Source organism: Lepisma saccharinum, chromosome 9, assembly GCF_977018435.1.
Source record: "Lepisma saccharinum chromosome 9, izLepSacc3.1, whole genome shotgun sequence".
NCBI classification, from domain to species: domain Eukaryota; kingdom Metazoa; phylum Arthropoda; class Insecta; order Zygentoma; family Lepismatidae; genus Lepisma; species Lepisma saccharinum.
In genome coordinates, this window is record NC_139237.1 from 6,499,932 (window position 1) to 6,526,138 (window position 26,207).

At 36.3% G+C, this 26,207-nt stretch overlaps 1 long non-coding RNA gene across 1 annotated transcript in view; it reads left to right on the top strand.

Moving 5' to 3' along the window:
* Positions 1–26,207, top strand: part of LOC145992592 (uncharacterized) — a 106,325-nt gene that overhangs the window by 26,524 nt on the left and 53,594 nt on the right. Inside the window, exons 2-3 of the long non-coding RNA XR_014442173.1 lie at positions 20,657–20,899; positions 23,188–23,323. This is a non-coding gene — a long non-coding RNA (uncharacterized LOC145992592). The remainder of the gene's footprint in view (positions 1–20,656; positions 20,900–23,187; positions 23,324–26,207) is intronic.

The window sequence follows — 26,207 nt, forward strand, 5'->3', positions numbered from 1 at the left end:
TGAAAAACACTGGGAGAAAATACAAGGAACTCTAAAAGAAGTAGCAGAAGAAATAATAGGAGAAGATAAGCAAGTAGGGGAAAAAATGTGGTTCGATGAGGATTGTGAGAAAGTAATAAAGGAAAAGAACGAAGTTAGACAAAAAATGATACAAAGAAAAATGAGAGGAAATGTCGAAAGGTACCGAGAAAAAAGGAATATAGCTAATAAAACATGCAAACAGAAAAAGAAGAAGATAATGAAGAAACAGCTGATGGAGATAGATGACTTGAGTAGACAAAATGAAACAAGAAAAGTATATACCGCAATTAAAAAAGTAAATAAAGGATACCAACCAAAGGAAATTGGCTATAAGGATAAAAATGGAGTAGTGATAGGAGATCAGCATAGAAAATTAGAGAGATGGGCAGAATATTATCAAGAACAACTAGGAAATGAAGAGGAACTAGTGGGAACAACAGGAATAGATGGATACAATGAGGGAAGCATTGAAGACCCACCAACAATGGAGGAGATAGAAATAGCAATTAGAAAAGCGAAAAATAACAAAGCACCAGGAGAAGACGGTATAATAATAGAAATGCTAAAGATGGCAGGGCTGACAATGAAAATTGAAATCCATAAACTCCTGGAACGGATCTGGAAAGAAGAACAAATGCCGGAAGGATGGAAAGTTGGAATAATATGCTTTGCTTTGCTTTGAGTTGCTGTTTTAAGTCCACTTTATGCACAGTAAGGCTAATCGGGACTGGACCTACAGTTTAAAGTGGGATCCGAACCACTTGTGCCTCCACCGGGTATCGAACAGTTGGAATAATATGCCCAATACACAAAAAAGGGGATCGAACGGAATGTAGTAACTATAGACCAATAATGCTGCTAAATGTGGTGTACAAAGTCCTTACCAGTATTATTAATGAAAGATTGAAGAAATATACTGAAGCTATAGTAGGAGAATATCAATGTGGATTTAGACCAGGTAGGTGTACAACAGATCAATTATTCGTTATACAACAGATAATTGAAAAACACTATGAATATGCAATAGACCTCCTAATTCATTGACTACAAAAGAGCATTTGATAGTATAAGGAGACCCGAACTGAGTAGAGCTATGCAAGAATTAAAAATCCCCATCAAGTTAATAAATTTAATAGAAATGACAATGAAACAGACCAGAGCAAAAGTGAAAATAGGGAATGAAACAAGTAGAGAATTTCCATATTCCAGAGGAGTCAAACAAGGAGACGGACTGTCAACCACACACTTCAAACTAGCATTACACGTGGCCGTTCAAAAGGTAGATAAGAGAGGATCAATTTTTACAAAGAGCACTCAAATATGCGCATATGCAGATGACATTGCAATAATAGCATGAACAAGAAACGATTTAAAGAAAACATACCAGAGATTAGAAGAAACTGCAAATAGGTTAGGACTAGAAACAAATGTCAATAAAACAAAGTACATGATTGTTACCCAAAAACCTGACAAATATAGAGAGAAAAGAATAGAAATAAATGGGAAGGAATTTGAAAGAGTCAGGTCATTCCAATACTTAGGGCTGATCATAAATAAACAAAATAAAAAAGATAGCATGATAAAGGAAAGGATATACATGGGGAATAGAGCATATTATGCAAACATGCAATTATTAAAGAGCAAACTAATAAACAGGAATCTCAAAATTACCATATATAAAACGTTAATAAGACCTATAATAACATATGGTTCAGAGACATGGGTAATGAATAAGACAGAAGAGGAAGCATTGCGCAGATTTGAGAGGAGGGTGATACGCAAAATATATGGACCGGTTAATGAAAATAATTTTTGGAGAATAAGAACTAATGAAGAAATTAACCATATACTAGGGAAAAAGGATATTGTGAGATTTATTAAATCACAAAGAATGTGGTGGCTGGGTCACATACAGAGAATGGGAAAGGATAGAATGCAAAGGAAAGTGATGCAAGAAAAAATCTATTCAACAAGAAGAAGAGGAAGACCAACGACAAGATGGCTAGATGGTGTCCTGGAAGATTTGCGTCACATGAAGGTGAAAAGATGGTGGGAGATTGCAGAGGACAGGAATAGATGGAGGCACATAGTTGAGGAGGCCAAAGCCCATGAGAAGCTGTAGCGCCATGGGTAAGGTAGGGGATAGAAAGCTCTTGATAAAGTGTTAAATCTTAGATTGTCAAGGAATTTCTGTAGTGGAGTGAGAGTTCGAACATTACATTTTGGAGACTATATTTAGCGATAAGGTTTCCGACCCCAAATGTGCCAAAGGAAAAGCTGGAAAAGGAAAAGACTAAATATCTCAGGATCTTAAGAAAGTAATGACACCCCATTAAATTAATATTCTTCAAAGCCTGCAAAGAAATGGATATAAAAATTTTCTTTCTCGCTTTGCTTGCAATAACTTGTTGCTACGATGTGTGTTTGGCACTTTAATGACATGAATATGAAGTTTACATACTGAAGCTGCATTACAAGACGAGCGATATCCTCGATTGATTGATTTGGTTTTTTAAGTCCACTTTATGCACTCTAAGGCTAATCGGGACTGAACTACAGTTTAAAGTGGGATCTACGTGCTATTCTCGATTATGATGAATGATTTTAGGGGTGGTCTTGAGTGATGGCACACCTGTTTATGGAGGAGGAGCAGATCAATTATAAAGCTAAGAAACAGTTACTTTCGGTAGACATGCTGTCATAATTAAATATTTTGTGGGGATTACGATATGGTTTAAGACCGGGAATGATATGATTTGTTGGAAAAGCATGACATGATTTTGGGGGGATGCACCATTGGCCTTGGGGGGATGGGCACCCCTGAATCCTGGCACATTAAGGTTAGTTTATTTTCTATCTTAAACCAGTTGTCTATGACATCATAAATATTACTATCACCTGATCGTATTATGTGGTCAAATGGACACATGGGAAAGAATTTCCGTTTGTTGCTTTAATTTTGGACATTAGTATATTTGTCAAGATAGTAAATGCTTGCTTGATGGTGGCGTTGCAAGCAAAACTTCAATTATGAAAAGTTTTAAGGTCAAATGTGTGACGACACACCATTCTCACCTTAAGTGTTTTGAAACTAAGATGTTCTCTTTTCTGGGAGTTGCATCCCAATAATGTATTCCATAAGGATCTCCATGGATGTCAGAAAGTAAAAATTGCAGCAGTCTGGAAAAACAACTACATTGGAAATAAAATAGGGAGAAGAAATATGCGTAGCCAGTGATGAAACAATTCAAGAACTTACATGATAAGTAAATAATCACCTACCAGGAGAAGCTGTAGGTGAGTGTTTAGTGATACCGCCTCACGTTCTGAAGGATGCATGTTTGAACCCGGTTAGAGAAATGATTTTTTTCCCCCCCACTTGCCAATGAGGCTCCATCACGTGTGTTCGAATCTGCATTTGGACAGTGAAACTTTTTTTTTTTAATTGTGTAACCAGAGGTTGTCGACGACATGGGATACAGGATGTGCATACCACATGCATTTTAAATCCATGATTTCACCTGCTAATTTCGTACAACGTCTTAGCTTTTGGCTTGGGTCATTCCATGCCAAACCATCCAATGGTGGTTGCATGACCATTTTAGAAAAAAATCATTTTTAGTACATAGGTTTGTACATGTTTCTAGATATCAAAACCAATGTTCAAAAAAAAATATTGTCTTTAGTTCTCCTGGGGCAGCCATTTTTCCAACATGGAGCATGGCTTTTTTTGCTCATGTAGCAGTATACAGAAACCTTAATATCTCAAAAACCATTAAAGCTAGAGACCTGAAACAAAATTAATTTTGTAGCTAATGAAGTATACTTCCTATGATATTCAAGTATGTTTTGCTTGAAATTGCATTGTAAGTACGAAATTATGGTGGAAAATGGGGTAACAATAGTTAAAAAATTGCATTTTTAAGCCTGATTTTCTTAATGAAGGGGTTTAGTCTAAGGCTTGATTTTTTTCATCTATAGACCTACCTACTACCCACAGGGTGTCTGTAAATAAAATATCAGTGCTTAGAAATGCACCCCTTTTTTACAGCATGGGCTCAAACATGGGTTCATTGAATTTTTACAGTTTTTGGGGTTAAATATCTCAGATGGGTCTCCTTTAAAAATTCTGAAATTTGGCACATAGGAAGCCCTTAATGAACCTAACTCACAGTAAAAATCTCAACTTTTAGATTCAACTCGTTTTGGTCAATATGAGGTAAGGTATGTCACCTAATTTCTGACATTGCAAAGTAAGGTTAAACTACATTCCATACTTAGAATAATGAAGTCTTTTCTTCTTCTTTTTTAAATTTGAGTTAAATAAAGGCTCAGAAAATATAGTAACATAAGGTTTTAATACTTGACTTACCATAAATTGAAATTAAAAGGTATGACAATTGAAAATCTGTGAAATCTCATTGCAAAAGGTTTGATTCATTAGGTACCCACGACCAGTTGGTGTTGTCAGCCCCAAAACTGTCCACACCTCTAGTTCTGTGACTAAGGTTTATATACTATGGGTGTGGCCGAAGCAACCACTGGCGGGGTTATTTCTGATGCCTCGTGTTTTTTTTTTTATCAGTTGCCAATGAGGCACCATCTCATGTGTGTTCGAATCTGCATCTAGACAGTGAAACTTTTTTTTTTTAAATTGTGTAACCACAGATTATCAAGTACATGGGACACATGATGTGCTTACCACATGCATTTTTAATCCATGATTTCACCTGCTAATTTCGAAAAACACATTAGATTTCAGCTCAAAGCCCAGCCAACTGATCTACATACCCCTAACGGTAGATCCAGGGTCTTTCGAAGCATACTTTATTTAGTGGAGATGCGGGGCAGAGGTCTGATCGTATCTGGTGTCCTTGCTATTGTGTTATCGGGTCGTTCTCATGTGGCATCCTCACATGTAGAGCTGTTCGCACATGGAGTAGCTGATCACAATTCCCAAATTGCAACAAGCATAACTCCTAGCCTAACAACAATTTGCAATATAAACAAAAATATATAATTTTTGAATGTACTTGCCTTTAAAAAATGGACTTCTTTCTACGTGGTTTCAAGGGCAAAACGTATCAAATGGCAGGCAAATTACTTGCTACAAACACTAGTTGTGCACAAGGTATCTCAATGTTCTCCTGCAACTGTCAAACCTCTGGCTCCTGGCTGAAAAATGCAACAATGCTGAATATATCAGAGCACTGCCAAATTTTCATTTCCACAAGCACTTACAACACTACAGAGACACATGCACCTTTGAAACACAAAACCGAGTCTTGCTGTTGACATGGAACCCAGACACCTTTTTAGTCAAACTCTAGCCTTTGTTTTCTGGTGTCAGGCAAAAATTGTAATGTACTAGGTAACTCAAAAACTAAAGGCAATTTTGTGTTTTCACAATAATAAACAAAGACTGAGTGTGTCTGACGTCATCACGTGTATACTTGGAGTGACGTGGAAGTAGGAGTATCCATCACTGCCCCATTCGGTTGAGTGTTGCGGAGGAAAAAGGTCACACGTATGGACGCACCACTCCACAAATGCACCATCGAGGAACAGGGAGTCATAGTGCACTTTCTGTGGTCGGAGGGAGTCAAACCGGCAGACATCCACCTTCGGCTGTTAGCGCAGTATGGAGCTTGTGTCCTTGCTATTGTGTTATCGGGTCATTCTCATGTGGTGTCCTCACATGTAGAGCTGTTCGCACATGGATTAGCTGATCACAATTGGTTCCTAGAAACCAACACAGTAACCACTGTTTTCCTGTTGTTGCTCACCTTACTTCATTGAAGGATAGTGAGTGCTTGTGAACTGAAGACAGACAAAGATAAGATCCACAGCACCTTGAGTGCTTCCTGTTGAGAACCGCACCCAAATCCAAGTTTGCAGGAAAACTTGAACGTGTGGAAACTTGCAAATTACAAGAGTCTTCAGAACATTATTTTCACTGTTCCTATATATTGCTGCAAATGTTACAACACAATTATAATGTTAAGATCTGGACTACTTCAGTCGACTTATATAATCTAATATGTTCTTAGCTACTACATTCTTTTGTTTTAAAAATTGAAATCTGTACAGTGTAAATTATGTTCATAACTCAACCAATATTTTTTCAATAACCGCTCGAATTTTTGACATGGTTGTTAGAAATTTCCGCATTAACTCTCCATTGTTGATCTTGTGTGATACACAATTCAAGAACTGTATGTCTCGTTCACATGCCTTTCCACATTTTGTAAGAAGTATAGTATGAAGTAGTTAGTCTCAAAATCATTAAATTTTTATTAAAAATATGAGTCGTGCCAAAATGTGTAATTAATTCCATCCTAGGTATACACTAGTTGGCACTGCACTGTGAAGAAAGTTCTACCTTTGATGAGAAGGGAGCACAGGACCATTTGTATGTTGGAAAGTTATCATACCAACTTGACTACAATGCCAGATTCACAGAGCATTTTATTTCCCCACTTAGGCTTCTGTAGAAAAAATATGATAAGACTTTATCTGTTATCCAACAAAAAATAGAAGTGGGTCATGCACAGAGAAGCCTGATTTGTCCTAGATACAGGATGTTAGTTCTCTGCTTCAATGTGTAGCCTCCATGATATGACGTCACCCCTGAGTTCAATCACTTGATTTCACAAACGAAACCTCCGTGGGGTGGTGAGACGAGTAATTTTGTAAGCAATGGATATGGTTGTATAACGAGGGGAGGGGGAGGTGATGAAGTTCTTTCAGTTTTTAATGAACATTTATATGTAGTTAGTGACTGATGAGTGCAGTGATACAGAGTTGATATCTTCTTTGCTCACTGCATGTATACAATGTCTAAAACTACAAATTTTTCAAAGTTCTCTGATTTTATTATTTTAATTGAAACTGAATTAATGTAAATGGCAAACTGCAAGAAACATAACTTTATGAAATGACAGCTTGAGACTGGGTTCCTAACAATTCCAACATTAACATTTTGTGTCTGTATATGGATTTAGAGGCAAGATTCAATAGCATAGCTACATCAGTAATCCAATAATACTCTCAACAAATAATATCATTTTATGAATTCCATGCAAACACTAGTTTTAAATAATACACTGCTTTGTTTTTATAATTACATTTATTTTATTCATGTCTCATTTTAGGTTTCAACTTTATTAAATTAAATAGGAATTGTAGCTTTCCTTTCGACATGATTCAAACAGGAGTTCTTGGGTTACCAGCAAGGTTAAGTCGAGGTTAATTTCCGTTTTGAGCGCATACATTCCTCTCATCATCAAGGAATATAGAAATGGAGACCAGTGTAGGTGGTTAAATATATGACTCTTATGGTGCAGAGTTTGGGTTCTGTCTTCTTTTTTGCTCACTCTGCATCCTGGTGTTTTTATGGGCTGGAGATTTTTTTTTTTCGATGAGCTTGTTCCAGGCATGACTGAGCTGGAGTCCCATGTCCCTGTTGAAATTTGTGCTTTCCTGTGATATGGCTTCTTTTACTTGTCGGTCCCAATAACTGGCACATTTGGCTATTATTTTGAAGTCAGCAAATAAAACCTTGTGTCCCTCTATGATGTTGTGTTCTGCAAGTCCTGACTTTTCTGGTTGGAATAATCTGATATTGCGCTGATGTTTGTTACATCATTATTCAATGGTGCATCCTGTTTGGCTATATATGGTGTCCCACACTCGCATGGAATATGGTATACTCCTGGAATCCGGAGTTCCACGTTATCCTTGACTGAGTGGAGAAGAGCCTTGATCTTGAGTGGTGGTCTGTGGATGGTATTTAATCTGTGTCTTGTGAGAATTCTACTTAATTTCCCAGTGGTGTGCCCAATAAGAGGTAAAACTGTTTTAGTGGGACGCTCTTCTGTGTTGCTGCTTGCTGCTAGCAGGGGATTTGTGTGGTGAATGGACCACATCCCCACCTGGTCCAGGTGGTGAAGAATTGGCCCTTCTAAGGACCACACTGTTGTCCAGGGTTGGTTTCTGCTGAGATGTCACTCCCTTGTTGATGTCACTGATGTTGTATCCATTCTCTGTTGTAGCGTGGTTCTAAGATGGTTGACTTCTGAATGTAGGTTTTCTTCGTTCGAAATGGTTACTTCTCTGTGGGCTAGTGTGTTGAGAACCACAAGACATTGAGCCTTGTGGTGGAAAGTATGGGCATTAAGGTAGAGGTTGCTGTGAGTTGGTTTTCTATGTACACCATCCCAAAGTGTTCCATCTGGTTTGTGACAGATTAGGATGTCCAGGGAAGGGAGGCAGTCATCTTCTATCTACATAGTAAACTTAATGTTTGAATGGCGGTTGTTAAGGAATTCCAGGAAACTATGTAATGCCGGTTGTCGATGTGGCCAAATGACGACTGTGTCATCCACATATCTGTAGAAGCAGGATGGTGGATGCGGTGTGTCCTTCAGGGCTTTGTGTTCAAAATGCTGCATGTAGAAATTCGCTATGCCTGGTGAAAGTGGTGAACCCGTGACCACTCTGTCATTTGTTTATAATATTTCCCGTTGTAAAGGAAATATATCAAAGCGTGTGGTGAAGAGGTCTTGTATGGCCGGTGGAAAGTGGCTTCGCAGAAGTATGTGTCCAATGTTACCTCGCTGGTAGTCCGAGAACACCTGTTCGAATTTATTATAGTAGTTTTGTATTGAGCAATTTCAAAACTATTTGCAATTTTTTATTAACAAAATAAAAACAGTTGTCATCATATATGCAATAAATATTTTACAGACTTAACATTAGTTGTTATTCTATCATTTAAATAAAAGTGCTGTAGAGGAGAATCGAACTAGGGACCCTTCATGTAGTGAGCAGATATCGTAAACAGAATATTAAAATTAAATTGTTTTTTTTCAAAACTATGATATATTATGTTTTCTTGTTAATTCTAAACATTAAAAATGAGGGAATTTAGAATTCGATGCCAGACAGGATAGCCCATTCGATGTATACTTCAACAGTCTTATCTACAGAGCATGCGAGCTGAGCATGTACAGTTCTACGGTTGTCAAGCTTTGTGGTCTCTGCCTGAGACCACAATTTACACAGTCAACGCGAAGGTTCTCTCAGCAGTATGACATCATCCTTGGTTGACTTGCAGCGGTGTGCCCAGCAATTTGTTAACAAGCATAAAGGGTTACAATTTTCAATAATATATCTCTGTCCACCACCCTATTGCCTTTCATAGGAATGACTTCGTATTGGAGAAGCTATGTGGAAAAATACATCCCATGTGGTGTCTACAAGTAATAAGATATATCAGAAGAAGAGTTTTCATATTCTCCCTCTTATAAATGTCCAAAAGCAATAATTCTACTAAATTAAAAAAGTCTGTTCTATAAGAGATTTGTACCTGCAATCTTCAGAAAGCTGGGTCAGCTCTTTCCCACTGTCCTACTTTTTCACTTGATCAAATCAAGTTGAAATTTTGTCCGCAATGTTGAAAAGTTTGTTAACATACCTGCTGTTTCTTGCTAGTTTATTTTTACAAGCAGGAACTCGGAACTAGACTTTTGTGGTATATTTTATTCTCTCCAACTAACTAACTAACTAACTCTCTAGCCTTCTTAAACCTGAAGATTCATGGCTGCAGCAACACAGGCCTTCCATCTGTCCCTATCCTGAGTAAGATCTATTTACTCTTTTCCATCCCTACCAATTTCCTTTAGGTCCATCTCAACGTTATCCTTCCATCTTCGTCTTGGCCTTCCTACAGGTCTCTTACCATCAGGTTTCCCAACAAGAATCCTGTAAACTCCTCTTTCCTCCCTCATTCGTGCCACATGGCCTGCCCACCTAAGTCTTCTTGATTTAATTATTCTAATAATATCTGGACATGAATACAAATTATGTAGTTCTAAATTATGTAACCTTCTCCACTCACCTGTCTTCTCATCCCTTTTAGGTCCAAATATTTTCCTAAGGATCTTATTTTCAAATACTCTCAATTTATGTTCTTCTTTCAATGTAAGAGACCAAGTTTCACACCCATATAATACTACATGCAAAATTACTGTTTTGTATATTTTAACTTTTAGTTTCTTAGATATTAAACGAGAAGACAAAAGTTTATGAAGAGAGATGTAACATGCATTTCCTGAATGAAGTCTACTTTTTATTTCCTCTTTAATATAATTTTCATTTGTTAGTATTGCTCCTAAGTATTTTGGAAACTGGTTCAAACGAGTTGTTATCAATAATTAGATTTTGATTATTACCTAACACTTGGTTTCGGCCTTTAAGCATATATTTAGTTTTCTCTTCGTTACCCCCACACCCCCTATACGCCTTCATGGCGTGGTGCTATGCACAGGGGAACACTTTACCTTTTACCTTTTTTTACCTTTGTTAACTTCCAAACCTATCTCTTTAGCAGTTTTAAAAAAATATTTTAGTATTATTCTTGATTGTATTTATATCATCCCCTAATAAGTCTACATATGCATATGCTAACAACTGAGTCACACCATTTCATTTTAGTCCTTCTTTAGTTTCTTTTACCTTCCTAACAGCATATTCTAAGGCAAAATTAAAGAGCAATGGAGATAATGCATCTCCTTGCTTTAACCCATCATGAATTGCAAATTTGTCAGACACATTAATACCTACACGAATTTTACTTTCTGTTTCACTGGTACATACTTTTATCATACCAACAAGCTTCTTAGGTATTCCAAACTCGACTAATATTTGGTCTAGGAATTAATTTGTGCGCCTGGACAAGAGATGGCGTAACGAGCGTATCGTCCCACAGTTCCGTGTAGCCACACATGCGTTGAAAACTCCTGTCAGCACGCATCATTCGTAGTATAGAGCAGTTGATTGACGCATCAACAACAGCATTTTGTAGTCAACTAAACATGGTGCAGTTCGTGCCAGATAAAGTGTTTTTGTGGGGTGTTCTGCTTCATTACTTTAACATGCAGAAAAGTGCTACCGAAAGTAATCGTATTTTGGTGGAAGTGTATGGTGACCATGCACTAGCTGAGCGGACGTGTCTGAAGTGGTTTGCACGGTTTAGAAGTGGTGATTTCGGCCTGGAAGACCAAGAGCGACCTGGACAGCCAAAAAAATTTGAAGACGAAGAATTAAGAGCATTGCTCGATCAGGATTCGTATCAAACGCAGGAAGAACTTGCAGAAGCATTAGGCATTGATCTAACAACAGTTTCCAAATGCCTCAAAGCCATGGGAACGATTCAAAAGATGTCACATTGGGTTCCACATGAATTGAAAGACAGAGACGTTGAAAGACGAAAAACCATTTGCGAATTGCTGCTTCAAAGACAGAAAAGAAAGGGGTTTTTGCATCGCATTGTTACTGGCTATGAGAAGTGGATCCATTACGAGAACCCTAAACGAAAAAAGGCTGGGTGAAGCCAGGTGAACCAGGTCCATCACAACCGAAACCAGATATTCACTGTGCAAAGGTTATGCTGTGCATATGTTGGGATATGAAAGGTGTGGTGTACTATGAGCTGTTGCAACCGGGTGAAACTATTAATGGAGAACGTTATCGACAACAATTAATGCGTTTGAAGCAAGCTCTGGCCAGGAAACGACCAGAATGGGAGAACAGACATGATAAACTTATTTTTCAACATGATAACGCTCGCCCACATGTCGCAAAACCGGTCAAAACCTATTTAGAAAATGTCGGATGGGAAGTTTTACCCCACCCGCCGTATTCACCAGACGTTGCTTCTTCGGACTACTACTTGTTCGATTGCATGAATAACGATTTGATTGTACAGCAGTTCACTTCTTCAGAAGATATCGAAAAATGGGTCTCTGAATGGATCGCTTCAAAGGATGAGGACTTCTTTTGCCACGGAATCTGTAACTTGCCTGACAGATGGGCGAAAGTGGTGGCTCGCGATGGACAATATTTTTCTTAAGGTATTTATGTATTTTGTGTTTGAACTACAGCTTCAATGTGTGCATAACAACCGCACGAATTAATTCCTAGACCAAATATATTATATAATTTATCTCTTTTGACTGAATCATATGCTTTTTTGAAATCAATGAATAGCTGATGGACATTTTGATTATATTCCCACTTTTTTTCAAGTGTCTGTCTAATGTGAAAAATTTGATCTGTAGTTGATCTGTTACGTTTAAATCCACATTGAATCACCTATAATTTCATTAGCATATGGGGTTAGTCTTGTTAAAATAATGTTAGATAATATTTTATATGTTGTTGAGAGTAGAGAAATTCCACGGTAATTATTGCAGTTCATTTTATCACCTTTTTTAAACACAGGAACAATTATGGATTCTTTCCACTGTTGAGGGATTTCTTCTTTATTCAATACTACACAAATTAATTTATTAATTTGACATATTAACGAATTTGAACCATATTTAATTAACTCAGCTGGTATTAAATCAATGCCATCTTTAACTTCAGTCAAGTTAGGTTCTGGAACTAAAGGTACTTCTAATTTATCTCCTACATGAACATTTAAGAGGTCATTAAAGTAGTTCTTCCATCTATTTAGAATATCGCTTGGGTCAGCTAGAAAATCACCGTCTTTATCTTTTATCAAGTTTACTTTAGGTTGTCACCCCTTTCTAAATTCATTTACACCTTTATATAAATTTCTGATATTTTTGTTTTTGCTTTTTGTTTCAATTTCGTTAATTTTGCTTTTCAAGTAATCTCTTTTTTTTACTTCTAAATGTACGGTTAACTTCTCGCTTTATTCTATTATAATTGCTTAGATTTGTATCATCAGAGTTATTTCACCACCTAAGTCTAGCCTGATTTCTTATTTCTATTAGATTATGACATTCATTATCAAACCATGGCTTACTTTTTCTTGGTTTATGGTATCCTATACTTTCTTTAGCTGCTGATTCTATTGCATTACGTATGTGCTCCCAATTCTTATTTACGTCTGTTTCATTTATATTTTCATCATCATTTAAATCCTGCAAAACATCAAATCTATTTGACAGTTTAATTTGGTAATCTTTCTTAATTCTTTCATTAGCAAATTTTCCTGTTTTAGATTTTGTTGCTTATGATTTATCACTACGAGTCTTTCTCTTAATTTAGCAATTACTAAATAATGGTCACTGGCACAGTCAGCACCTCTATGTGTACGCACGTCAATTACACTGGTCTACAAATTTTCATGAACTTTCTGCTTATGTATATTTTTCAGTCTTATTTTCATAATTTGGACCCACTGAACACGAATATGACATTGGTTTTGCTGTAATGTCAGTTTTTTGGATAATATGGGTCGTTTATTATTTCTTATTGAAAGTGCAACGTGTAGCCCATATGTCATATGTATTATGTAGAAAAACATAAAATTACAAACACAGGACAGTCAGTAACCAATAAAATTACATATATAATGAACAGTATAACAATGAAAAATAGCTAAAACAATACAATGAAATGAACAGAATACAATAATATTACTCATCAGTCCCTTCATTTAGTTCATCTTATGTGACAACATGCTCAAGAGTTAATATTTGTTGTTCGTTGTCTTTTTTGGGAAACACTTCCTTCCCCTTCATCACAAACTAATCCCCAAATGTAATCACCCATCATGGCACAGTCCCATCTTCTCTGGTATCTGGCTTCCATGAATGGAATGTCCTTTTGAAAGTGTTCGCCGTGTTCTTCGCTTATCTCTCCCAAATTCTGCCAAAGAAATCAAGATGCAAATGAAGCATGTGTAATTTTACAGACATTCTACAGCCTAGTGCTCTATATCTATCAATTAGTGTCTTAACCTGATCGTCAAGATCTTCACTTCTGTTGTGGACAAGAAATCCCTTCACGAAGTTGTGGAAGTCCTTCCAAGCATTTCTTTCCAGCTCGGTCATATTTTGTTTAAGTTCATTACTATTTAGCATGAAACAAATCTGTGGTCCAGTAAAAATGGATTTTCTCCAACATCAACTTCACACTTGAGTAACTTTCCTTCAAGTGGATGGAGTACGCGACTCGAATTGGTTCGTATTGAAAGCCAATTGCACTAAAGAGACCACTTATATCAGAACAGTAGCACAGCAACTCTTCCACACACACAAAAAACACGAAAACACCTGGTGTCTCTTTCTGAATTTTGTTATTCTACAGGAAGGAAGTAGCAAGTTCCATTCCTTCAGCCGTGAAGCTAAAAGTTCAGACTTATTTTTTGGTAAATTCAGGTCTCGAATAAGGTCATCTAGCTCTTTCTGGTTCAGTAAATGAGGTTTCTTTCTATCCTCATCATCAGTAACATGGTCACCAGAACTGTCCAAATCAGTACCTTCTTCCGCAAATGTGGTTTGGATTGGAGGCGATGGTATAGGAGGATCTTCACTGTCAGGAACAGGTGCTCGGGAGGATGGTATGTCAAGGTACTCTAGCTGACGCCTATTCTTCCCTCTCTTGAAATGTGGCAGGTCGATCATGCAAAAGTAACAATCATCATGATGATTTGTAGGTTCCCTCCACACTCGCAGAATCGCAAATGGCATGCCTTTCCTGCTACCACGCAACCAATGTTCCATCATCGACCTGCAGGTACCACACCTAACATGTGGAGCTCATGGTTTGTCCAGATCATCAACAGCCATTCCAAAATACTCTTTATAGGCTTCACAAAATTTTGTCCCTGGTACAATGACATGTTTAACTTGCTTGGGACCAATATACAGTAGTATCCACATACATAACAGAACGAGTCTGCATGAAATTTGCACTTCTGACCCGCTGACATGCTGTTCCATAACAAAGCAAATGAACTTAACGCAGATTAACACACACCCAGACTGAAGTAGTAGACATGGTGGCGAAGAAACAACCTTGAAACACAACCACAAGGCCAAAGTAGGAATTCAGGTGAGTGCTTGTACTCTTCAAATTTACTAGGCACCGATAAAAACACACACAAAAAATAGGTAAACCACACAGACGGGGTAGACATGAAGGGGAGTTTCAAACCTTTACACGAGTTAAAATCAACAGCAACTGTGCTTCCATCTAGCGACTGTAAGAGTAAATACACCCATATTGCTGTGGCTAAGGCAGCAGTGCAAGAGAACAAAACATACTAATATCTTTCAAAATGTTGATATTTCGACAAAATCGTTGCTGGATTCGTGTTTAGTGGGTCAAAATCTATAAGAATTCATCACAAAACAATGATAAGCAAAATGTTGTTGACCAGTGTTATACTAGTATGCCTTCTCTTATCAATGAGAATATGATCTATCTGATTATGAGTTTTACCATCTGGAGAAGACCAAGTATATTTATTTACATTTTATGGAAATGAAAATTATTTTTGTAATATTTTCTTGATCGCTTCTCTCGCAATTCCTGCTTTTCTTAGTCTTATCAAGTTTATAACCATAGCTAGGGGGTGCTGGCTGTGGATCATACATGCTGACCCCACACTACCCTATTCTGGTTGAAGATCTTCACACCTCTAGGTAGGATCGTGGGAGGGAGACTGGCAGTCGGGAGATAGGCCAAGGGCTGTAGAGCCATGGGGTTGTTATTATTATTAATTGTGTGGTCGGCACACTAGGTTTACTGTCACTAACCAGGCAAGATTATAATTTGTGTAGTGTTAAATTCACTTGTGTAGTAGCTACCTTTCGTTAACGGCATAGCAGCTAGTCCATACTTTTCTTGCTAATTTTTGTTCATGTAACTCTAATGTTCATGTGGCATTGTTAGGTGTCTTCATTTAGAGATTGTTCTGGAGTTGCAGCTGATTTTTTGTTCTATTCCTGTGACTTTGAACTCGCCGATGTTACTGACCAACTGACAGGGTAGGTAGATAAGCCCTTAGACTACCCAATGGATCACATATTTGCGTAATGTATAGTCTTCGTGGCACATATAATGGAAAAGTCACTTTTGTGCTTAAGTTTTGGACACCAGTGTATTTTTAAAAAGCATCATCTGAAAATTAATCTTCATTGCATTTTATTTATTGTAAGGAAAAAATTCACTAAAAAGTGTAGTTTTTTCTTCCATTTTGCAAGAACGGTGAACTTAACATCATACAGGTCATAATGAACTCTTGATATAATATTGATTTTTTTTTGTACCTGAAGGTAGTAGTTATGCTGTCTAATGTGTTTTTGTTAGTCTTGTGTAGTATCGGTGGTGTGTATGTATGTGTCTTGTGTTGTAGTTGTGCTGTCTAGTATGTTTGTTTTGTCTTGCATAGTAGTTGTGCTGTCTAATTTGTTTGTGTTTGTCTTGTGTAGTAGTTGTGGTGTGTAGTTTGTTTATGTTTATATTGTGTAGTAGTTGTGGTGTGTTTGTGTTTATATTGTGTTATAGTTGTGATGTGTTTGTGTGTGTCTTGTGTAGTAGTTGTGCTGTCTAATGTGTTTGTCTTGTGTAGTAGTTCCTCCATTCATATTGGGGGTTAGGCGTAGAGCTGACAACTCTGCACTGTAAAAAGCCATGTCAAGAATCAGCAATATAAGGCCATGGATGTTCCCAAGGTAAAATATTCCGGAGGCAAAATAGTCCCCCGTTCGGATCTCCGGGTGGGGACTACTTTGGGAGGTCCCTGGACTAAGGATAAAATCTACATTAGGAATAAGGATATTAAATTAGGCACCTGGAATGTTCTGAGCCTTTACCGGCCTGGGACATTTCAGTGTACAGTTAATGAGATAGTTAAGTATAAATTAGACGTAGTAGCTGTCCAGGAAGTTAGGTTATTAGAAATTATACTTTTTTCTATGGTGGTACTGAAAATCATAATTTTGGAACAGGCTTTTTTATAAATAATAGAATTATCTCGGCTCTTAAAACAGTAGCATTTATTAATGATAGGATATCATATGCAGTTTTACAGGGTAGGTGGTGTAAAATTATTTTAATAAACATACATGCACCAACGGAAGATAAAGATGATAATACTAAAGATGATTTTTATACAGAGTTAGAACAGGTCTTGGATAAATTTTCTCAGTATGATATGAAAATTCTGTTAGGTGACTGTAATGCACAGATTGGCAAAGAAGAGACATTTAAACCCACGATTGGTAAAGAAAGTCTTCATGAATTAAGTAATGATAATGGTATAAGATTGATTACTTTTGCAACCTCAAAGAATTTAATTGTGAAAAGTACCACTTTTAAACATAAAGTTATCCATAAATATACCTGGTCTTCTCCAGATGGTAAAACTCATAATCAGATAGATCATATTCTCATTGATAAGAGAAGACATACTAGTATAATTGACGTTCGTACACATAGAGGTGCTGACTGTGCCAGTGACCATTATTTAGTAATTACTAAATTAAGAGAAAGACTCTCAGTGATAAATCATAAGCAACAAAATCTAAAAGTTCTAAAATTTGATACAGGAAAGTTTACTGATGAAAGAATTAAGAAAGATTACCAAATTAAACTGTCAAATAGATTTGATGTTTTGCAGGATTTAAATGATGATGAAAATATAAATGAAACAGACGTAAATAAGAATTGGGAGCACATACGTAATGCAATAGAATCAGCAGCTAAAGAAAGTATAGGATACCATAAACCGAGAAAAAGTAAGCCATGGTTTGATAATGAATGTCATAATCTAATAGAAATAAGAAATCAGGCTAGACTTAGGTGGTTAAATAACTCTGATGATACAAATCTAAACAATTATAATGGAATAAAGCGAGAAGTGGACCGCATGTTTAGAAGTAAAAAAATAGATTACTTGAAAAGCAAAATTAACGAAATTGAAACAAACAGCAAAAATAAAAATATCAGAGATTTATATAAAGGTGTAAATGAATTTAGAAAGGGGTGGCAACCTAAAGTAAACTTGATAAAAGATAAAGATGGTGATTTTCTAGCTGACCCAAGCGATATTCTAAATAGATGGAAGAACTACTTTAATGACCTTTTAAATGTCCATGTAGGAGATAAATCAGAAGTGAATGAAGTACACACAGCAGAACCTTTAGTTCCAGCACCTAGCTTGACTGAGGTTAGAGATGCTATTAAAAGGCTAAAGAATAGCAAAGCACCTGGCATTGATTTAATACCAGCTGAGTTAATTAAATATGGTGGAAATTCATTAATATGTCAAATTCATAAATTAATTTGTTTAATATGGAATAAAGAAGAAATCCCTCAACAGTGGAAAGAATCCATAATTGTTCCTGTGTTTAAAAAAGGTGATAAAATGAACTGCAATAATTACCGTGGAATTTCTCTACTCTCAACAACATATAAAATATTATCTAACATTATTTTAACAAGACTAACCCCATATGCTAATGAAATTATAGGTGATTATCAATGTGGATTTAAACGTAACAGATCAACTACAGATCAAATTTTTCACATCAGACAGACACTTGAAAAAAAGTGAGAATATAATCAAAATGTCCATCAGCTATTCATTGATTTAAAAAAAGCATATGATTCGGTCAAAAAAGATAAATTATATAATATATTAGTAGAGTTTGGAATACCTAAGAAGCTTGTTAGTATGATAAAAATATGCACCAGTGAAACAGAAAGTAAAATTCGTGTGGGTATTAATATGTCTGACAAATTTACAATTCATGATGGGTTAAAACAAGGAGATGCATTATCTCCATTGCTCTTTAATTTTGCCTTAGAATATGCTGTTAGGAAGGTAAAAGAAACTAAAGAAGGACTAAAATTAAATGGTGTGACTCAGTTGTTAGCATATGCAGATGATGTAGACTTACTGGGGGATGATGTGAATACAATTAAGAATAATGCTAAAATATTTTTCAAAACTGCTAAAGAGATAAGTTTGGAAGTTAACAAAGAGAAAACTAAATATATGCTTACAGGCCGAAACCAAGTGTTAGGTAATAATCAAAATCTAATTATTGATAACAACTCATTTGAACCAGTTTCCAAATTCAAATACTTAGGAGTAATATTAACAAATGAAAATTATATTAAAGAGGAAATAAAAAGTAGGCTTAATTCAGGAAATGCATGTTACTTCTCTCTTCATAAACTTTTGTCTTCTCGTTTAATATCTAAGAAACTAAAAGTTAAAATATACAAAACAGTAATTTTGCCTGTAGTATTATATGGATATGAAACTTGGTTCCTTACATTGAAAGAGGAACATAAATTGAGAGTATTTGAAAATAAGATCCTCAGGAAAATCTTTGGACCTAAAAGGGATGAGGAGACAGGTGAGTGGAGAAGGTTACATAATTTAGAACTACATAATTTGTGTTCATGTCCAGATATTATTAGAATAATTAAATCAAGAAGACTTAGGTGGGCAGGCCATGTGGTGCGAATGGGAGAGGAAAGAGGAGTTTACAGGATTCTTGTTGGGAAACCTGATGGTAAGAGACCTGTAGGAAGGCCAAGACGAAGATGGAGGGACAATGTTGAGATGGACCTAAGGGAAATCGGTAGGGATGGAAAAGAGTATATAGATCTTGCTCAAGATAGGGAAAGATGGAAGGCCTGTGTTGCTGCAGCCATGAACCTTCGGGTTTAAGAAGGCTAGAGACTTAGTTAGTTGAGGTTGCAAAAGTAATTAATCTTATACCATTATCATTACTTAATTCATGAAGACTTTCTTTACCAATCGTGGGTTTAAATGTCTCTTCTTTGCCAATCTGTGCATTACAGTCACCTAACAGAATATTCATATCATACTGAGAAAATTTATCCAAGACCTGTTCTAACTCTGTATAAAAATCATCTTTAGTATTATCATCTTTATCTTCCATTGGTGTATGTATGTTTATTAAAATAATTTTACACCACCTACCCTGTAAAACTGCATATGATATCCTATCATTAATGAATTCTACTGTTTTAAGAGCCAAGATAATTCTGTTATTTATGAAAAAGCCTGTTCCAAAATTATGAATTTCAGTACCACCATAGAAAAAAGTATAATCTTTAGTTTTACAATTCCCTTCTCCTGGCCACCTAACTTCCTTTACAGCTACTACATCTAATTTATACTTAACTATCTCATTAACTGTACACTGAAATGCCCCAGGCGGGTAAAGGCTCAGAACATTCCAGGTGCCTAATTTAATATCCTTATTCCTAATGTAGATCTTATCCTTAGTCCAGGGACCTCCCAAAGTAGTCCCCACCCAGAGATCCGAATGGGGGACTATTTTACCTCCAGAATATTTTACCTTGGGAACATCCATGGCCTTATATTTCTGTTTCTTGACATGTCTTTTTACAGTGCAGAGTTGTCAGCTCTACACCTAACTCCCAATATGAATGGAGGACCGCACCTGTCGTTGGTCAGTGGATCCCTGGGATCTAGCTGGGAGGATCACATTGTAGTCCACCAACCATACCCCACTTCTGCCGATTGTGGGACGCTCATAGAGCCATGACAGGACAGCTCTGTAAATCCCAACAGAGCAAAATGTTGACCATTTCACTCTGTTGGTTGACTAACTGCAGTGAACAAGTCACTGGGCGATGAGGTTGTCACATCCCTACGCCTATAATATTAATTTTAATAATAATGATAATGTTAATTATTTTATTCTCTCCATCCTACTCTAATGTGACGTATCTCATATATTGTAAATTCTAAGTGGCATTGTTACATGTTGCAATTAATTTCTCATACCATTGTTAATTCCAGACCTGGCCACAACCACCGAACATTTACTTTCTGGACATCTAGTACACACATAGGGACTAAAAATTGGCAAAATATGGTCTAACACATATGTAAAATGACTCAAAACGATGCAAGGAAGACTTCTTCATAGTGATTTCCTCATTTGTGTGATTTCAAATAAAATAAACAATTTATTATTTTCCATTGCATTAATGCTTAAAGATGACAAAAGCTACAGATAATGAACTTGACCTAATCGAATAGGTGAGATTGTAAAATCCAACTTTTTGCAAACTTAAGATATGTATTTTACAAAAGAATAATTTGAATAAGAAGTATTTTTAACATGGTTTTCCTTACCTGATAGTTTGACAAACAATTTAAAGAAAACATTCTTAATACAATGTACTTCTTGATAAAATAATTCTTTTTATTCACTTTTTAAAACTTTCAACACAACCATTTCTAAAAATGATTAATTCAGTATGGATTGATATTAAAGTTATTCAGAAATTATTTTATAAGCACAGAAAGTACTAATAGTAACATTCAATTATTCGTTTTCTGTTTTCAGAAAGTGTTACATGTGTGTTACAAGTACAGGTTGTAACAAATTACTGAGATTGCCTATTTGCAAAGCAGTGTGTTGCAAAACATTGTTTTTAGTTTTCAAATGTAAAACTTTGTCTATAGTCTCTCAATATTGCTTTATACTGACTGAAATTTCTCTCTACATCACAAGCAGTAAGGGATCCCGTAGTAACGCTAGTAACATCTTGAGGCATTAAATCTACATCTGGTTATACATTTAAATTGCCATGTGTGACAAGTTCTCAACAATAGGAATAGCAGCATGGCTTATCGTCTAATGGCAGTATATGTATTTGTTATTGTTGTGGAAGCCGGCATTGTTTGTAAATGAACAACAAAGTAAACCAACTATCGCCCATCACAATTTTAACAACGAAAACAATATGAATCAGATGAAACAGCCTCCTTTATGGAATTCCTACAAGAACACATTCCGGAGCCGAGAGTCGAAATGCTCATATAGCCACTTTCTTTCTTTTCAACAATTCCAATATGATGAAATATGAACAATATGTGAAATAAACCTGTTGAAATATATAAAATTGTGTTATCCTTAAATATACTATATAAGTATGTATTAAAACAGGGTTTCTGGAAAACGGGAAAATGTCAGGGAATTTGGCTTGTCAGGGAAATATCTGGGAAATGTATTAGAATTTTGCATATCATCTTGAATTTACGTGCATTTTGGAGTCTGCAAGAGAAAAGTTGCAAAATGAACAAGAAGTTTACTTCTACTTCTGGATTTGGTTCTTGTGATTCCAGTCCCAAAAAATATTCAGTTTAGAAACTTTGTTTGGTTTTGTTTCTTTTGTTCTTGTGATTCTCACATTTGTGCAAAATTATGGTTCCTTCGAATTTCTGTAATAAATTTTCACTTTTATAAGACTAGATATTATAAAGAATATCAAAGTTATACTTGCAGTCCAGATATCTGATTGATGAGTAAAGTACATTGACAATATGATCATAATTATCGGAGGTTGGTGAAAATGAGGTTATCTTCTATTGTTTTATAGATCATAGTCTTCTTGGTATTTCCTATAGAATTCCTATATGCAACAAAAATTTGTCCAGATGCTATGTACTTATAAATGTAAGCAAAAGAGCAGCATTTTCTATGGCACTGTAAATTCGCCAGAAAATTAAAAATTTTGTATGGTTTATGAACTTTTTCTGATGTTTTAATATTGTGGAGATGTGTTATGGTGAAATAATGTGCCTCTGTTACCTTAGCCTGAAGGGTAGATGCACGTGATTGTAGGACCCAATACATTTGATGCCAATTGTAATATTACATTTTACTCTTCAAATTTTCATGTGTTCTTGTGTGTGTAGAATGAAATTTGCTAAAACAAAGTTGTGAAAGTAAATATTCATAATAATTAACAAATTATATATTTAATTGAAAAATGCAAGGTTCAAAAGCAAAAATCATGGTGATAAACATGTCTGAAAAAAATTCAAACCTGGAAATGTCAGGGAATTTCATAATCAAGAAATCATAGCTTTCCTGTAAAGGTAGAAATGTGGAATAATATTGACAATAAAATGTGTGTCTTAAATCACTACAAACGTTACTATTCATAAAGATAATACAAAATTTCAGTGGTAATTCGTCAGACTAAAAGGATGTATTTACATATAAATCCTAGCCCTGATGATCATGAATTGAACTAAAAATGCCAGCAAGGAAAGGACATAATCTGCCTCCCATCAACAGAATTCCATTCTTTAAAACAACACAGGATGTACAATTTGGCTACTATTATCTTTGCCATTAGCTGTACATTAATTGACACAATGATTTGGTGTGAATAATTTGTAAAATTAAGGTAAATAAGTTTTTACAATATTGAGAGAATTTTGAAGAATAAAAAAAATATCCTGTCTTAAAGTAGCATAGATATGTAATCATAAGTTGAATTTGTGTTTTATTATGTGTACCCCTCATATTGCAGGGTAGCATAGATATGGAAGACTACGGTGATGCTTTGAACTTATTTTTTGCACCAAAAGTATATAATCAATTATTTGATTATGAGAAATCTGTGTACAGAAATGTGATGAAGGATTTCTGGGTAAAATGGAATGAAGGTTAGTGCTTTCTTTTAACTAGTGCCATTGTCTATACACCTGAATAGTTGCTAATACTATGGTCTTGTAATCAGGGTGTCTTGGGTTTGATTGGTTGGGCAGTCACTTTGAAGATTGGTTTGATTTTCACTTTAAACTATATGTCCAGCCCTCATTAGCGGGACCCAAGTTCTGATCTTTTAATTCAAACTAAACACATTTTTTTACATGGTTTGTCATGTCTGATAACACCTATGTCCATCGGCTTTGTGATAATATTTTATAGACTCATTTTTACCTTCCATATTCTCCTTTGTACGTATTTGTTCCATCAACATCATTTGCCGTTTCCTGCCTCTGGCTGGGTTGAAATAGAAGTCAAGCCTCTCCATTTTTTCTGGGTCTTCCACCACTCCTCTCTTTCCACTGTTACAATCTTGTCCTCTTCTCATAACACTCTCTACTATCTGCTCTTTCCACTGACATCTTGGTCTCCCCCTTGACCTTATTCCCACTCCTTGTGCATTGTAGGCTCTTACTGGTAGTCTTTCTGCATCCATCCTCTTCATGTGTTCAAACCATCTCATCTGTGCCTGATCTATACTGTCCTGAAGCTTCACCACCCCAACTGTCTATTGGAACTCCTCATTACTTATTCTATCCCTTCTAGTCTTCTTCGATATACTCCATAAAAATTTCATCACCACTGCCTTGCATCTTTCCTTTGTCTCTGTCAGCCATTGTCCAAGTCTCTGCTCCATATATAATTATTGGCACATAGTAGGTATTATATATCACCTTCTTGCATTTCATAGGTACATCCCTGTTCCATAATAATCTTCCAACACCTTGATACAGTCCACCACCCATTTGTCCTCTTCTGTTTACCTCCTCATCTATTCTTCCACTTCTATCAATTATGCTTCCTAGATATTTGAATCTCTCCTCTACCCTCAACTCTTCCGTGTCCATCTTTATTCTTGGTTCATTTCTATGTACATATTTGTGTGCTGGGAACTATTCATTTACTATCATCTTCAATGCAGATTGCTGGTGGTATTCTGTGTCAGATCAACTTGGTTCTCAACTTCATTGTTGATTCATTTGAAATTTGCCACACTGTTAGGCTACATGTAAAGATGCATTTTAGAGGTGTGCAGAAGGTGCAATTTTGACCAATTTTTCACCATCTTGTTAATTGTAAAATAATTCAGATGATGTTGGGAAGGTCTTGAAGAGCTGCTTTCACGTGAGATATTACACGCCTATGTCAAAGGTGGACATTTTTGAAGGTGGTGTGATCAAAATTTCGGTAGCCATATGGTTGGTTGAGTTGGTGTTTATGCACAGTAAGGCTAATCAGGACTGGACCTACAGTTTAAAGTGGGATCCGAACCACTATGTGCCTCCACCGGGAATCAAACCCGAGACGCCTTGATTACAAGGCAGCGACGCTACCACTGCCCCATCGGGGAGGCCCTGTAGCCATATGGCTACATATACAGGATGACCTGTAATTAGATGTATTCCCTGAAAGATGTTAAAGTAGAGACAAATTGCAATAATTTTGACCATATCATACCCCATCCAAAATTTCGTAGTTTTTGAGATAAACTAATTTTTTTAAGTTACAATTTTCCACAAAAAAATGTGAATTGCGAAAAACAGCTCATTGTACGGCCATTATTTCATAGTTTTTTGATAGCTAACAAATAAGTGGTTCATTGAAAAAAAGGTTTGTCCCAAATAAGAATCACGTGTAAGTAATGAGTGCAATGAACCCTCAGTTCTTGCATTTTATTAGTTGAAGCAAACATGCAGTTGGCAGCACTTGGGTTTGTCAGCCTGATAATTGATAGTGGCAGATTGACAAGGGTGATTGTTGAAGAAAGGCTCCGAGTGTATTTACTTTCATTGTTGATTGGTTTATCTTCTCTTCTCTGGGTTTCTCAGTTCCTATTGTTGTTTTATAACTTAGCAAATGGTTTTCGATTTAACACATGTACATTTGGTTATTTTTTGGTTTTGTTTTTTCTACAGTACTAAAAAGGGTAATTTACATATGCTTAGTAGGAAACATGTAAATATTGAAGGTTTGCTACGCATGCCCGATAGTTCAAATTTTGGCCACCATGTTAAAGCGCCACTTTTATATAAGTAGCGTGTCAGTGTCATGGAGCACAGTTGATTGCTGGATGCCAACTGCGAAAGGACCTGGTCCCTGGGGTGCAAGCCCCAGATGAATTTCCCCAACCAGGTTCCTAATATGGATGTGTCTCCCCTCAAGGTCTGGTTCCTGGGTTCAAATCCTGGATGAATTCCCCCAGCCAGATCTTCCAGTCAGTTCCCAACTATGGGCGCTCCAACAGACCTCCCACTTTTTTTCCTCCGTCCATTCCTGAATACAGGCACACCAATGGGTGACTCTCTTTCTCATTCCTCCGTCCATTCCTAAATACAGGCGCACCAAAGGGTGAACCCATTACTTCATCCATTCCTGAATACAGGCACACCAATGGGCACTCCTACTCCTCCGTCCATTCCTGAATACAGGCGCACCAACGGGCAAAAACCATTCCCCCGTCCGTTCCTGAAAACAGGTGTACCAATGGGTGAACCCATGCTCACCTTTTCTCTAACTGCCCTTTTCTCTTTTTAAATATAGCAGTACCTTTGTTTGAGGTTTTTCCATTATTTATAGTGGCCTCTTGGTTCGAGTCCCTTGACATGTGTTTGGGTAGTTATATTAGAAAAATGGTTATAATAATTCTTTAACTCAGGAGTAGGCTTCTCTCATTTGAAGAGTAGAAATAATTATTAAATGCAGAGCATAGTTTCTTTGAGATTAGACAAATGTACAATGGGAAGTGCTGACATGGGAAATGTTCATACACTTTCAAATGTT